Consider the following 17498-nt stretch of genomic DNA (forward strand, 5'->3'; position numbering starts at 1 on the left):
TTTCAAACTTGAATTCCCTAATTTAATCTCAAACTTTGACCACTACTCCAAAAAATATATGATATCGCATGTACCAATTGACAAAAGATAATGCTGTCCCCCCTTCGTATCCAAAGGGGATTGGTGTCAAGAACTCCCAGGGATGCCAAAATCTGAGGATGTTCGAGTCCATCATATAAAATTAGGTTGTATTTGTATATATTGTACAAACATCCTCCATATACATTAAATTCATGTCTAGAATATTTCAAATACCTAATACAACATAGGTACTATATATATAATTATTGTATTATTTTTAAATTTGTTTTTTTTATTTTTACAGACTGCATTTTGATTCATTGTACCCAAATGGAGTATAACTTTTCATTTCTATGGTTTTGCACAATGTAGATTCATACCATTTGTGTAATCATACATGTATATAGGGTAATGATGTCTGTCTCATTTCACCATCTTTCATACCCCTGCACTCCCCACCCCCGTTGAACATTTTTTCATATATCTGTTGATTGCTTGAAAGTGTCTATTGTCATGTAATCTTATTGTAAAGATTAATGTTTTCTGCTGTGCCTTTCAATATTCACTAAAAGTTGTTATTTACGAACACATCAAAGATAGCAAATTAATCCATCGATATTTAGAAAATTCATCCTTGCTTTCTGAAAGACTCAATTCTATAAACATCAAATCTGAAAAGCATGAATTAAAATTTTGATCCTTTTAGACTGTTTTAAGAAATCTAACTGAAGTTTCTACAATAAGAGCTCACAAAAGTGCATACATGAGAGAGCGGTTTTTTTATTCTGTGAATTATAGGCTGCTAAACAATTTAGACCAGGTGACAGGTACCTTACCTGTCTTCCACATTTCATTTTATATTATGCCTCATATTGGTTTTGTTTATAGAATTTAAGCATTTGTTTCAACTGACTGTTTGTTTGGGTTCTTGGTATTCTTCCTTATGCTAGAAATCCTAAAGAGCGTGGCTCACACATTTGTCCCTTCAGGAGACATAGAGGATAGATAAACTACAGGTTAGATGGAATGGAAAAAGTCTTTCTCCCCAGAGGCAATCAGCATGGAATTTCAAAAATCCTCAAACCATAGATATTTGCTTGCAAAACTAGAAAACTTTTCATTATATCCCTTAATTTAGTACCCTAATCTATCTAATCAAAATGTACTTTATATCAAAAGCAAAAATGGCATGGAAATTATAACTTCCAACTATAACTTTCAACACAGTGCAAAATATTTTACTCTGATATAATATCAAATTAGAAATATATGAATGTGGCACAAAATAAAAATATGAGATAATTTCCCAAACTAAAATCGATGTTATTACTTGCAATTATTAAAATATTTTAAAGCACTAAAAGAGTTTCTGTCTTTAATTTAGATATTCTTAATGATTCTATTTTTCACATTAAATATGTATACACATGGTTAAAACTACAATGTGCTTATCTGTATTTTTCTGGTTATTCAGCAAATTCTGCAATATGGGCAGTTAGCCTACTGCAATAGTTCTGATGCCAATATTTTATACTTCATTAAAATGATAAATGTGTGTAAATATTCCATTAGGAAAGTATTTTTTTCAGGAAACTAATCCATAGGAAAACAGTTTTCTGGTCATATTTAATTCAAGTCAGACTTTTTATATCCCCAGAAATAATTATCTCAGTACATAGGTACACAGACTATTAACAGTTCAAAGCATTATCACAATGAAGTTAATTACATAGACCTACATTTGACTTGAAGAATAAAATAATTAAAGCTCCTATGAATAGTGAACAAAACACTTAGTTAAATTCTACAGTGAATAGTTACTTTAATCTTTTTAGTGGCTTTATCTTATTATAATTTTATTTGCATTTTAAGTACTATATTCATCAAGTCTCCTACTCAAAATACGATAGGGTATCACAAAGTTTCTCACGTTCAAAGGGGTTCACTTTGATAAGAAGTATTTTTCCAAGCATAAACATGGGTTTGCAAAACTGATGCTCAATTTGCATTCCATTCTATTTATAATTTTGGGAACACATATGGTGTAACCAGATAAGTTGTACAAGGATGAGAATATGCAAAACTTAACCTATCCTAGACCAGTGTTCATTTTCACGAGTCTTCTTTATATTTCCTGATCAAAGAGGATATTTTACCTCAATAAATGCTGAATAAGTTTAGCTATGCATTTTCCAGAACAGGAATATACCTGAACAGCTGGAAATAGAATTCACAGTCATGACTCTGAACGCCAGGTAAGTGCATCCTTCTAGGAATAGTAGTGCAGAGGCCACGGCTCTTTATCAAACCACCTAAGTGAGGTGGGACCAGTCATCCCCTGCTACATTTCCTGAAATAACTTCTCACCAGCACTAATTGTAATAGTCTTAGTGAGAAAATTGTGTGTGCATTTTCTTCGTTAATCTTCATTTTAAAAGCAAAGCATGAAAAGTGCTGCTAACTGCTAACAGCCATTCTCATTTCTTTTCCTCTATGATTTGGAGAAAAGGCCTCAGATTTTCTTAAATCAGTTCAGGAGTGAACAGAATGTTTCTTTATGTGCAATAATTAACCTCAAGTATTTAAAAAAAATAAAGCCCCTAAAATGTATAATGAGTATTTTAAAGTACGTAAGAAATTATATGCTATGATTAACTCTTCATTATTATATTGTTACTTATCCCACTTAAACCAGAGCCTTTTTGTTAATAAGGTGTAAAGCTGGCATTTCTCAGGAATTCATTATTGTTTTGTTACCATAAAGGAGATCATTCTGGATTACCTCTGCTTTTTGTGTTTTAATTTTATATAAAAAAAGACAGCTAAATTGTTAGAATATAAAAATTATTAAACTGGAAGTGAGTTTCTGCACCAGATCTCTCTGTAAAATCGTCATTTGAAATTTCTACTGTGAAACTTCATCTGGGGCAGTTGCTCTAGTCTATTGTCTTCCAAATGTCACTACCAGTTGTGTTCCTAGGAAGTTCAACAGATCATGGTTTATGATCTAGTTTCTTTTTTTTTTTTTTCTACTTCCAAATTACATTTTCTTCTTCATCCTTTTGCAGAACTTGTAAGTGTATTAGAGCTATCAAAAAAATGAAAAATTCATGCCTTCACATTTCTTAGAGAAATTTGAATAAATCTGATGTAGCATGATACAAATGAGAAGTTTCATTAAAAAATGTAGTTATTTAACTTAATTTTGGAGTAGATATACACAAATTATTATTTCACAGATAAGTCATAATAAGAACTAAATTGTAGGGCAATATTATATTACCTATATTTATTTACATGTTTACATGTTTATTGATTTAAATAGAATTTTGTTTTATTAAGACTAGTCTCATTTATATCATTAAATATTAATCTATTGCCAGAATTAATTACTCAACTATTCCTTTGTCAACTATTAGTTATGCCAGACCCTGGGTTACAGACTACTAATTAAATGTTAGGAAAAGCAGGTATACTCTCCATCTTCATAGAACACAACATTTATTGGGAAAGCAGACAAAAAAAGCAAATTATCAGACAAGTATTTAGTAACAATGACAAGACTCAGAAGGCAGAGTACAATAAATACATAGAATATGATATGACCTAGTTTGGAAGAACTCCTGAAGGCTAATTGTAGCAGGGTATTTGATCTGATATATGACATTTGCGCAAATAATGTTGAACTAGCAATGTGTGTGGGTCTGTGAGTGTGTGTGTGCAGATGGGAGTGGGACAATGCCAGAAAGAAAACTGCAGGATTCTAGGTCACAAAAGGTACACAGACCATGGGGCAGGAGGAAGGATAGGGCTCCCAACAAACAATGCTAATCTTGACAGAATGGACACAAGGATGGATTTGGTAGAACATGCAAGAACAACACTCAAAAGAGATTCACAAATTCCTTATAAGGAAATACAATAACCTTGTTCTTTATCTTTAGAATAATAGGAATCTAGTAAAAAACTCAGAAGTAGAATGACAGGCTCTGAATTTTGTTTTCAAGATAATATTATATGGTATGGAAAACTGAGAGAAAGCAAGCAAAACAGGATATGTTGAAAGGTACTGGAGTAGCCCAAGTAAAGAATAATGGTAGCCAAGACTAGGGAGAAAATTTAACAAATCATGAGGACGGTTTTGTAGAGGTGAAAAAAGGATCAAAAAGGAGGAGAATAATAGGATGTTGAAGAATAAAAGTAAACAATATATTATAGAAATAACCAGGCAAACTAGAAATTTGTAAAATCATGGTTGATAGAATACCCTCAATGTTAAATAAAATAAGCCAGTGTGTGAATGTGGGTATAGGTGTGTGTGCATGTGAGCACACACATGTGCACGCATGTGCAAATGTTAGGGTCAAAGTTTATCAATGGACTTACTCTCTCTTGTCAATTTCTACCATAAGCAGCTATGCAGCGCTTCATAGAGGATATTAGGATTAGAGCAGATTGTAAAAGCACAGTAATATGGTAACTTAATTAGGGGACCAATTCAATGCCACTGCAAATTTTTCTCTGAAACAATCTGCATGTGCATTTTAGAGTAGCAGGCTTTTCTACACTCCCTCCATTGCTGACACGAACATTAACCTTATAAGAACAAAGAGTGAATATCTAACACCAGGGTGGTGGACTTTTAGAACCTCCAGCTGATGTCTCTAATAACCTACCATGTGAAAGCTTTTCTTTTTATTTTTTCTTTTCTTTTTTCCTTTTATAAAGAAATTATAAATCTGGCATAAACCTCTGTGATTAGCATCTTATTTGGAAGCAAGAACAACTCTGTGTAGATCAGATTCCTAGAGTTTCTTCTTAAAGTTATAGGGGAACTATTTAAAATTTTACATTAAAGAATAATTCTATTAGACCAAAATTTCAGTGAATTTATATAACAACATGTATCTGAACTCATATATATGTGTGTGTGTGTGTGTGTGTGTGTGTGTGTGTGTGTGTGTATATATATATGTGTGTGTGTGTGTGTGTGTGTGTGTGTGTATATATATATATATATCAGATGAACACCTTCAATTTTACTCTCAATTTCCGCATTTAATTTTCCAGTTACCTAACTAAAGAAAACAACTGACAAACTTTACCATTAGAACTCCAATAATGTAAGACAATACTGATTAATTCTTGACAGAAAGTTGAGATATCTTTCAAATAATTAGTCTTAAAAATGATCATTAATGCCATGTATAATTCCAGGCATAGTCAGTGTTTTTCTCAGGTAACCAACATGTATCATGTGAGTTCCAACTTCGATGTTAACACTAAGAAAATACTGGTTGAATAATAATTTGGAGACTTGTAAATACACGCACAAATACAAAATGAAAATATAGAATTATCATTTCAAGATTTATCCTTCCCAATTAAGACTAAGTAAATTAGGGCAGCGAGACCCGCAAATAAAAGGGAGCGCCGGGGCTGCGGCGGGAGGAGCGCGGCGGGGCCGGCGGCGGCGCGGCCTCGGTCCCTTGTGGCTGGCGGCGCCCGCGCGGCCGCGGCCTGGAGAGGATTCAAGATGACCAACGAAGAACCTCTTCCAAAAAAGGTTCGACTCAGTGAAACAGACTTTAAAGTTATGGCACGAGATGAGTTAATTCTAAGCAAATGATGTAACAGGCTTAAGGGTGTCTGAAGAAAAACTAAAGCAACAGCAGCAGGAGTCTGCACGCAGGGAAAACATCCTTGTAATGCGACTAGCGACCAAGGAACAAGAGATGCAAAAGTGTACTACTCAAATTCAGTACCTCAAGCAAGTCCAGCAGCCGAGTGTCGCCCAACTGAGATCAACAATGGTAGACCCAGCGATCAACTTGTTTTTCCTAAAAATGAAAGGCGAACTGGAACAGACTAAAGACAAACTGGAACAAGCCCAAAATGAACTGAGTGCCTGGAAGTTTACGCCTGATAGGTAAACAAATCATACTCCCCCGTCAAGACTTCCCTGACAGTCCCACTACAAGACAGCTGTGGTGGGACAGCCAAGTACTCGTTTCCACACCAAGACTCAGACTTTTTGAGCAAAAAAAAAAAAAAAAAAAAGCCACATTCTTATACCGTGCAGCTTGTAATGGTTAATGTAAAACTTACCCGATGAACCTTGTGTTTCAGCTTTTTTCTCTTCCCCTTCCCCTTGCTTCTGAGGCCTGATGTCGTCGGACTATTCCGAAGAAGAGGCCATCTCCGAAAAATTCCCCTTCTAGAACATGTAGACCCTTGAGAAATGTTTCTGTTTGAAGAAAATAGAGGGAGAAACAGAAGTCTTAAGTCTGTGGCACACTGTGTCTTCAGACAGTTTGGAGGATTGAAAACCTAGAGATTTAAAATCATGAATTGAACATGTAAAATTCCAGTAAAATGTAAAAACGGAATATGCATCGCTCTTAACCTTGAGCATAATGACTTAGAGACACTGTGTATCAGTTTTGCCAATAAGACTGTGGACTTCGTGATTGTTGTTGAACTTCTGGGTCAAAACTCAAATGAGGTGATTTTGCCTTTAAAGGGTTTTTTGCTGAGAACCAACTTTATTAGTCACAAGAAAATCAAATAACAGATGTCCGTACAAGTAGTGCATATATCTAACCATTTAGCTTAGGGCTCTATATCACATGACGGAGCCTTAAATCAATGCGGTTTTCATCAATGGTTTGTTCTTTGGTTGCAAAAACTAGACAATCTTAACTGAGGACTGTACAAACATGAAGGTGTGGTATCCAACTTCAGGTTTAAACTGTTTGAAGCATTATAAACATTCATTTCACAACTAGATTGTATAAGGATATTGGCTGTGATGAGACTCACTGCATTATTTTTTTCCAGTAGTGAACTTTATGAAACCCCATCCCATTCAACAGGCACATGTCAAAAGAGCATTGTTGTTGGTGTTAATGGGGGATGTGTTCCTTCATTGTATTTGGGCATTTTGTATTACACTCTTGATATTAAATTAAATGTGCCTTGGAATAGTTGTTTTTTTTTTGTTGTTTTTTTTTGTTTTTTTTTTTGTTTTTGGGTTTTGTTTTTTTAAGTTCAAGGAATACTATGATTTTGTTGTATTCTTAACATTTTAATTTTGGGGGGCTGTGGAGAGCAGATTCATTTTGGAAAATTATTGCTGTGCTCTTCAAAGTGAAGGAAAAGTATATCTCATTTTTAAAAGACCTACTTTATTCCATCTGGTATCATAAAAGACAAGGAGACTTGATACTTGTTGCTTTTTGACACTTTGTCCCAGGATATTGTAGTAGAAATTAATGTGGGACAATCTCACAGGGTGTCTGCCAGAAGATTGGGGACATAATGTGTTGGAACTATGGGCTGGCCTAACTGAGACATTTTGTGAATTGAAAAAAGGTATAGTGACCATTTCTAGCAAATTCATTTGATCATTTAGATAAATGAGGCATTATTTTCTTCATGCTTCCATCCAATCCTGGAGGTGAATTTTTTTCGTCAGAACATTGTGTAAGTCACCAATTTGAATTTTCGCTTGGTGATAATGGAGTCTGAGATGAGTGGAAGATAAATGTTCCAGCTTGTCCCAGCGTTTAAGTGCAGTTTTAACAAGGTTGACTTAAGTTCTCTCTTAATCATTCAAATCAATTGTAAGTATCTTCTATGTTTATGCTTTAGGGAATTTGTGGGGCAGAGGGTGGGTTGAGGTGATTTGTGTTAAGCAAGAAATTTGCTTCTAAAAATTGTTTGTGAGGGTTGGAGGGTAAGTAACCGAATCTGTTTGAAATTAGCTTATTGTGCCCACATTAATTCTTTTGTATTTATTTTGTGCCTTTTAAGATCACAGTAGACATGGCCTAAGTATATTTATAATAGGTCAAAATGTAGTTCATAAAATTTATCAAATAACATGTACTTAAATTTAATCAGCATCTTTCTTTGCCACTTAGGTAACAGTCACTTTGAGTCTGTGGGCTTTTATTCATGTTATTGTTAAACTTTTAATTAACAAGATAATACATGCTTGTATGTAAAATTGAAACACTTGGAAAAAGGTGGGAATGAAAAGTGAGTGTCACTCCTGGATGTGACCTCTTTCCTCCATGTTCTGCTCTCCAGGAGCAGGAGCCCCTGTCAAATTTCTTGGATATCATCAAGATAATTTGTATGCATACACAGTCATTTTATGTGTATTGATTTTAAACAGATGTGATCATATCATACATACAAATGACTTGTAGATCCCTTTTTTATCTCTTGGGCATTTTTTAGAACATAGAGATTACAATATTCTAATGGTTACATAGTATTTCCATTTTATTAAATAAGCATAGTTTATTTTAATGAATTTTTTTTTCTGTAAAATTAGGCTATCAGCTAAAGTTCGTCGGGTACTATAAATACATCATTAATCTGAAACAAATAATGCTCCATCAATAAAAAAAAAAAAAAAAAAAAAAGACTAAGTAAATTAAAATAAAATCCAGCCAATTTGTTTGGTACTTCTATAACAAAACAAAAACTGATTTGCTTTCTAGACTGTCATAACTCATATTTTTCAAATCCCAAATCCAAATCCTACTGAAGTCTGATCCAAACTATACCAAAATGGAACAATTCTAAAATTATTTTTCCTTCATTTCTCATTCTCAGCACATTGGCAAACATAACATATTAGTCACTAATATCTGCTTATATATTTTTTGTAATGTAGGGGTGTTAAGAGGCATTTGATCTATATACATTATTATAAATTTACTATTAGAGAAGACTATATTTTTTACCTATCCTCTTTCTCCAATCATCTCAATTACAATATCCAGAATAAACTTTTAAAATACTCCTTGATTACAATTCTTATATTTGAAAAAAAAGAACAAAAGAAAAAGAAAACATATCACAAGCAAAAAACAAGTATAAACACCACCACCAACAACAAAAATCTTTCCAAATTTCTCACTGTTAATTTAGGCTTTTAGTTTAAAGCAAATTTTAGTAAGTATAAGAATATAAAACTCCAGATTCAGATTCTCATTAAATTGATATGGTGAAGATCTCCAAAATGCATGTGTTAGCGAAGACTTTAAACAATTCTAGCATTACCAGTCCTAGACTACACTTTGAGAAACTTAATTCTAAGTCTTGCTTACTTTTAACTTCTGTGAACAATCTCCTCTAAAAAAATTCATTTTTCTGATTTTGTTACGATACTGTCCATTTTCCAAAATTTTACTTTCCATATTTCCTAATCCCCTGCAAAATCTCAAAAACTCTATTCATTTTCATATACACAATAAAACTTTCTCTGCTTAGTTCTAGTCAAAATTAGTCTTTCTCCACTGTGCAGTGATAGAGTTGTATATGACATTCATTACATACTGCCTGTACAGTTTCCTATTACTATAACAAATTGCCACAGCTTTTAAAAGTTAAAAAAAAAAAACACACACACACACACAACCCAGCATTGTATTTCTCAAAATTCTGTAGGTCATAAATCCTCCATGGTGTGCCTGGGTTCTTTGCTCAAGCTGCAATCAAGGTGTCATCTGGAGTTTATTATTCACTTCTAAGTTCATTTTTGTTAATGGTAGAATTTAGTTTCTTGTATTTTGAGAACCAAAACGCCCACTTTTATGTTGTCAACCAGTAACACTCTCAGATCCTCAAGGCTTCTCTCAGGTCCTTGAGCCACAGTCCCCTTCATATCAACAACAGAGAACCCCTTCATGTGGAATCTTTCCACTCTTCTAATCTCTCTGACTCTCTACTCTTACCAGATGAAGAAGACTATCTGCTTTTAAAGGGTTCATGTGATTGGGCCAAGTCTACCTGGATAACATACTTACCTTAAAGTCAACTGTGTCACATAACCTAAATTCACAATTCCAGGAATTATTTAGGATATGTGTACACTATGCAGCTGAATCTTAAAGGACATCTTAGCATTCTTTCATTTATCTGTTCAGTAATAATAAGCTATTTTTTTCCAATTTGATGGAAACTGTAAACTCATATATACAAGCAGATCAGTGAACTCCCAGACTAAGAAATACAAAAAAAACCACAAGACACACAATAATGAAACTTCGTACACATGAAAACAAATCTTGAAATGAGGAAAAATCTTAAAACATATCCAGAGAAGTAGACAACTTGTAAAGAGAATTTGTAAGTGAAAATCTTTAAACTATGATAAATTCAGAACAAATGCCCTCATTGACAAATTCTACCAACGATTTAAAGAGAAGCCTACATCAATTCTATGTAACGAAGTCCAGAATACTGACATGGAATAATATTCCCCTACTCATGCAATTATTTTATGTGATGTAATTATCTCAATATAGAAACTAGTGAAATACAATGAAAGAATAAAACTGTAGATCATAAATTTCACAAATACCTGTAAAATCTCTCAATAAAATACTGAGAAATGAAACCCCAGTGCAAATATACTAATTACAAAGCAGGGTTTCACCATTTGAAAAAATACAGTATTTTATAATAACAACAGTCTAAAAAAGATGAATCATATGGTTAATTCAGTAGATGGACAAAATTCAATAGTAGCTTTGAGTAAACTGTGAATAAAGAGAATTTCCATGACCTAATACAAAAAGTTAAAAAAAATTTATGGTTAATATTTTAATGATGAATGACTATAAAGTCTTTCTCTTATAGTCAACATGGCAAAATGCCTACTCTTACCACTTCTATTCAGTATGACAAAAGGTTTTAACCAAAGCAATAAGCCAGGAAAAAGCAATGAAGTCATTGAGATTAGAAATAAAGGACCAAAAACTAAATGTATTAGCATGCAGAATAATCATGTTTAGAAAACTACAAAAAATCTTAAGAAATAAGTGTTAAATTAAGCAATGTTGGAGGATATAAGAAATAAATGTAAATCAATTATAGGTACCTATAACAGACAAAAAACAAATAAAATAAAAATAAAAAGGAAAATAAAATGTGGAAAATATTACCATTTATACTAGGGTGACAAATAAATAAATGTATAAAGTTAATTCAAATAACTATGTAAGACTTATACTCTGAAAATTATGGAATATTCTTAAAGACTTTAAGAAAGAATACTGTAGTATTAGTCATGAATTATAATACTCAAAATTGTATGGAAGTCAATATTACACATATTACAAGATAGCTACAATGAAATCCCACTCACATTCCAGTAGTTTGTTTGGGTTTGCTTTGTTTTATCCAGAAGTTCAGAACCTAATTCTAATATTCGCACAGTAATGTAAAGAAACTGAATTAGCCCAAACAGCTCTGGGAAGAAACAAAAATAAAAGTCAGAAGAGTTAAAACTACTGACATTTCAAGACTGATTATAATCTACAATAATAAAGTTAGTATGACATGTGTATAAAGATAGAAAAGTAAATAAAGTGGAATACAGAGTCAGATAATAGATTCTCACAGATATAGTCTATGGATATAGGTACCAAGACGATCAAAGAGAGAAAGGATTGTCTTTTGAACATACTGTACATTCCATATTCTTATATAAATACATAAACTTTAATCCATATCTCATGCCAGATACAAAAGTCAATTCAAGGCCAATTGTTAGCATGGATCAGTAGTTGTCTGGACACAGTTGGGCATGAGGTAGGAAATGCCAAGAGGCACAAGGAAATTACTGAAATGATAGATGTGTTTATTATCTTGATCTTAATAGCATGTACCCTGTGTATACATCAAAGCTTAACAAATGCGTTTTAAATATGTGCATTTTAACATATGTATATTATATGTCAATTAATCTGTTTTGTAAAGTGGAGTCAGAAATGGAGAACTGAGAAGACGTCTCCTGAGAAATGATGGAGTCTCCACCATGAGCAGGTGTCCTTCAGCAGTGAGAGGATGCAGGACAGGAAAGTTGAAGAACATTCGTTAAAGGTATTCTGCACCTTCAACTATGAGACATCCTAAACAGAAAGGAGGCAAGACGGAAACTCCCTGAAAACTTCTGACTTTTAGCTACAAAAACAAGTCAGGGGAAGTGAGCCAAGACAAACCCATAGGCATTCAGGGGTTTACAAACTAAAAGGCCATTACGTGCTCAATGCAGAGGGAGTGGCGATAATGCTAAAGATTATCCAGGGTTTGAAATTTGGCAACAGATGGCAAAGCGAAGAGAGCATCCCAGCAAATGAAAAACCTGGCAGCTGAGCTACAATGCATAGAGAGACACCCCGCAGTTCCAAAAACTGGCAGTGTTTCTGTGAACCCAAGCAGATCTCTGGAATCACAGCCGTGCTTAGGACCTAAAGCTTGTGTATCACAATGATCTGAGCTTGCACTAAAACACTCCAGCCAGTGTTAAAACAGATTAAATCAAAACTTCAAAAGGAGCTTGCAAATTACAGATTTCCCCCTAGTCTTTCCGTCTGACTTATAAAAGATTTGTATTTCTTTCTGGGGCAGATATAATTTTAGTCTCCATTGTCACCTATATTTTCATTAATATCAAATATAGGTTTGATCTTCTCAGTACAAATTCAAAGAATCTAACATATTTTAATCAAAATACTTGAATAATAGAGTTCAGCAGAAATATTTGAAGAGATATTTCCCATCTACTTAAAAATTTCATAAATGACATTAACCCTCAAATTCAAGAATTTCAAAAAAACTCTTTCAGAGCAAGTAAAAGCAACTCTTATGAGTGTCATAGTGAAAACATCAACTCAAAGATAAAATACAGATATCAAAAGTACTGACAGGAGCTGGGCATGGTGGTGCACACCTGTAATCCCAGTGGTTTGGGACTCTGACAGAGGAGAAGCACAAATTCAAGGTCAACCTCTGCAATTTAGAGAGGCCCTTTGCAACTTATCAAAATCCTGTCTCAAAATAAAAAATAAAAAGAGCTGGGAATGTGGCCCGGTAGTTAAGCACCCCTGGGTTCAATCTGTGATACGAAACATAAATAAATAAAAAGAAAGAGAATAGGAAAATAGAATACCATATATAAGGACAGAATAATAGGAACAATGCTTTTCTTATCTAAGATAATGAAGAAATAACAAAGGCAAGAAGACAATAGAATTAAATTTTCAAAAAGTGCTAGCAGAAAGAAAATGTCATTGTCAAATTTTATTTCTATTGAGTATATCATTCAAAAATTAAACTAAAATAAAGAAATATTCAGAATGACCAAAGGTGAGAAAATTCATCTTAGTTCATTTTTATTAAAGAAATACTAAATAACAAGCTCAGCATTAAGATAAATAATATCAGATAGAACCCTGGTTCTATAAGAAAGAATAAGGTAAAGAAAGGAAATAAAAGGATTCTACTTTAAGGTTCTAAAATGTTTATCCAATCATTTAATAATATTGGATATTAGATGGTTTAACATGAAGATAGAAGCAACTACTAAAAATAGAAGCAACTACTAAAATCACAAAGATATAACTAAAATATAATGAAGTGAAAATTTATTAATAATATTCAATTAACTCCAGAAAAAGATAGACAAAGGGAAAAGTAGAACAAAGAATAACCAGGGTAAATGTATAATAATACCAAGTTTGGAGATCTAAACTCAATATAGCAATAATTATACTGAATGTGAATGAAAAAAAATCCCACTTAGAAGTCTAAGAGTATGAAACTGGAATGAAAATGTGTTTTATAATTAGAACAGTTTGAATTTAAACATTGATATTTGAAAAGACTAAGACAGAAAAAATAAATGCGCTATAAATATTAGATAGAAGAAAATTGATTTAACTACATCAATTTAAGACAAAATAGACTAAAAGATAAAGATATTTACCTAAAAAGTGATACTGCATAATAGTAGAATGATGAATCCACCAGGAACATATGGTGAGACTAAATGTGTATTCACTAGAACTTCAGAATAAACCAAGCAAAAATTGACAGAATTAAAGGAAGAAGTAGCAAGCTATCCCTCTAACTGTAAAATGGCTATTTCTTTCAAGGGTTTACAAATATTCACCAAAGTAAACTAAATATTCAGCTATAAAACATATCAATTATTATTAAGATTTGAAATGAAAGAATATGTCTGATCACAAGTGTATAAATTTAAGCATCAATAAGCTATCTAGACACTCCCTTGTATGTCTAGATACTCCCACAGCCTGTTGAATAACACATATCTAAAAGAACTCACATGAGAAATTGGAAAATATAGTAATTGAAAATTCATAAGATGCCATGTAAAATCTGTGACATACTAAGACTCTTAGACTTTTAATTTCTTAAAGGGAAGTGCATAGATTTATAATGTTTGTTTTGAACACTTTGAAAAGAAAAACTCTGAAGCATATGTACAAATTTGCATTTTATATCAAGAAATGCAAATTGAAACAACAATGGGATTCCACTACATACCCATTGAAATGGCCAGAATTTTGCATACTGACCCTGCATAGCCAGTATAAGGATATGGAGCAACAGGAATCTAGTTCATAGAAGTGGGCATGCAAAATGTTACAATTACTTTGGAAGCTAGTTTAGCAGTTTCTTATGTAACTAGACATAATCACCATATGCTCTAGAAATCACACTACTTGCTATTTACTCAAAAGAGTCGAAAACATGTCCACACAGAAACCTTCACAGGGACATTTATAATGGCTTCATTAATAACTGTCCAACCTTGGAAGCAATCAAGATATCCTTCAAAAGGTGAAGATATAAACTAGTACATTCATACAATGGAAAGGTACTCAGTGCTAAAAGAAAATGAGCTTATGAAACCATTAGAAGACATGAAAGACCCTTGAATGTATATTACTAAGTAAAAGGAGTCAATTGAAAATACTAGTTTGCTTCATATTGTTTGCTATTAAGATCTCCATCTCTTCTTTGGGAAAGAGTGTGTTATTTTAAGCACATTACAAAAATTCTAATTTTCTTATTATTTAGCCATTTTTGTACCATTTTCCCATAAAAGATCCACTATAGCTTCATCAAGTAACAAGTGTAGTATTCATGTGGATGATATTAATATTGGGGACCACCAGGCTTGTGGGGACTATATGGCATATGGGAAATCTTTGTATCTTTTGAATTTCTGTTTTATTTTATATTTTCATAAAAAATATTGCAGGTCATGCCTTTCCTTTGCATGTGAACAATTCACTAAATGTGCCTGTCATGGGAAATGACCTGAAATAATTTATGTAGCCAGCAACCCATGAAAAACTGAACCACAGTCTTATGATGAAGAATGTGCTTTCTTCTAGAGAGAACAAGACCAGCATACAGCATGAATTTTCCTAACAATAGAAACTCAGCAACCACCCATTAATAACAAAGTAAAGGAAGACAGTAGGAGAAAATATACTATTCCTAAATTCTAGAATTTCCTAGACATTTACCCCCAACTGGTGCCCCTGAAATGACTCCTGAAATGGCCACATGTCTATAACAGGAGGTCATGATGCAACTGTAAACTAAAGCAATAAACACCAAGACACTCTTGAAAATCTATCTACTTGTCAAACTGAATTTAGAGGGGACATGCTCTCTTGAAATCCTTGCATATCACCAACAGTGTTAGGCATAATAGGGATTAAATACAGCCTCCCCAGAGCTCTTTAATAGGCTAATGTGGAGAGAGGAGGTAGATGTTTAATAGTGTTACATAGAAACACTATGAGCTTGAATTAATTAAATAGCAATGTCCCTGCCCTTCTGCACTACAAATACAGGATCATGATCCTTCATGCTATAGGTATGCTTTTAGCTTAAACTGCAAAAGGAAACTGAATCTTCCCACCAAGGAAAAACAAGAGAATTATCAATGGCCCTTCTATTGCCTCAGCAAAGAATGTTGATTGAGCAAAGTTAGTTCAGGAGCATAGAGAGCACAAATCAGAGTCCTTGGTTTAGACACACAGAATTAAAGTGTTTGTGCCTGTCAACAAGCACAAAATAGCCTGGCATGGTGGTGCATACCTGCAACACCAAGGACTTTAGAGACTGAGTGTGGCAGGCAGAAACCTGGGGCCCAGGGTTACCCTACGTGCATCTAAAGATGGCGACTGGCAGAGAGCAAACGGTGTTCTGATTATGCTTGGAGAACCGCAGAGCAGAACACATTTACAATTGGCTGTATGATAATCAGATAAGCTGCCTAGCGCATGGACAGATATACTTTACATGTATGCTCCAGTGAGTGATCGCTTGACCTTTAACAGGATTGGATGGACATATCTGGTTACAATTGCTTATGCATGAGACTGCTTATATATTGAGGGTGTTATTTGAATAAACAGGAAGCTGCTTCATGAACCTCTGGAGTGTACGTGTCTTTCGACCTGCTGGTTGGGGGGTAAGCGTGAGAAGCGGCGCCAAGCCTCTTGGAGCAGCCAGGCAAAGAAGCCACGGTTTTCCGTAAGTGGAGCCACTTGAAGCAGCCCGGTGGCAAGCAGCGGTTTTCAGTAACTGAGATAGGAGAATTTCAAGTTCAAGACCAACCTGGACAACTCAGTGAGATCCTGTCTCAAAATTTAAACACAAAATAAAAAGTGCTAGGAATGGAGCTCAGTGATGGAGAACCCTGAGTTCACTCCCCAAAACTACCAAAAAAAATAAATAAAGTCACACAATATAGGTTCAGTATTCATGTTTTACAACTGTGTACATCCTAAAGTTAAAGGATCATTCCAGATCATGTATGTAGAAATGTTTCAGTTGGTTGTTTTTACATCAAATGTGAAGATTCAGATACCCAAATTCAATATAATCATGTAATAATTAATGGGCATTGTATATGTAATTTATCATGTGAAGCTAATATCTGCCTATGAATGTTGCTCATGACATAACTTGTTTTTCTGTCAATTTATATGTTGTGTGGGGAAAGAGTGACTAGAAAGAAGAAAGCTATTGGCATTAAGTTTGGACCTTGGGGCAGATATATTTTATTTGTTCCTTCAGATCCTGGTTATCTCTCTTTATTTTACACCCCCTAAAGCTCACCTGTATGAACTGCCTCCTTCTGGGTTCCATTTGGTTCAATAGCAGCACTATCTGGGAACCCCATAATGTAGGATGGGAATAAAATTCTCCTCAAACCCATGACTTCTTCCTACCAGGTCACTGGGCTTGGGTGGCCCTCTTCATAGAGATTCTTTTTTGTTTGTTTGCTTTTCCATCCAGATTCTGTTCACTCTTTCCTTCTTTTTCTGGATAGAAGAGAAGGAACCAACACTTTCCAAGAGATACTTTTTATGTTTCTTTCATCTCTGATAGTCATGGCTGCCCCAGATGCCTTGTGGCCAGCCACATTGACATCATACACCTATTTCAGGAGACTTGTTGCTTTATGACTCTGCCCTGCAGCCTCTTTGGATTACTTCATCCCTTTGCAACCACTTCAGATATCCTTACTTCAGTCATAAAGGAGCCCCTAGCCTACACATGACGCCCCTAGCCTACACATGACTAAACAGAAAGTCTACAGTTAACCAGGGCATGGCATGTAG

General features: G+C 34.0%; 1 protein-coding gene and 1 pseudogene across 2 annotated transcripts in view; one reads left to right on the top strand and one right to left on the bottom strand.

The window, feature by feature from the left end:
- The window catches only part of LOC306659751 (tyrosine-protein phosphatase non-receptor type 21-like), a 355478-nt gene that overhangs the window by 252775 nt on the left and 85205 nt on the right, over nt 1-17498 (bottom strand).
- Nucleotides 5431-8430, top strand: LOC306660486 (pre-mRNA-splicing regulator WTAP-like; annotated as a pseudogene). The gene has a single exon. The product of its transcript is annotated as a pre-mRNA-splicing regulator WTAP-like (transcript).

The sequence above is a fragment of the Sciurus vulgaris genome, assembly GCF_902686455.1.
Source record: "Sciurus vulgaris genome assembly, chromosome: 4".
Taxonomy (NCBI): domain Eukaryota; kingdom Metazoa; phylum Chordata; class Mammalia; order Rodentia; family Sciuridae; genus Sciurus; species Sciurus vulgaris.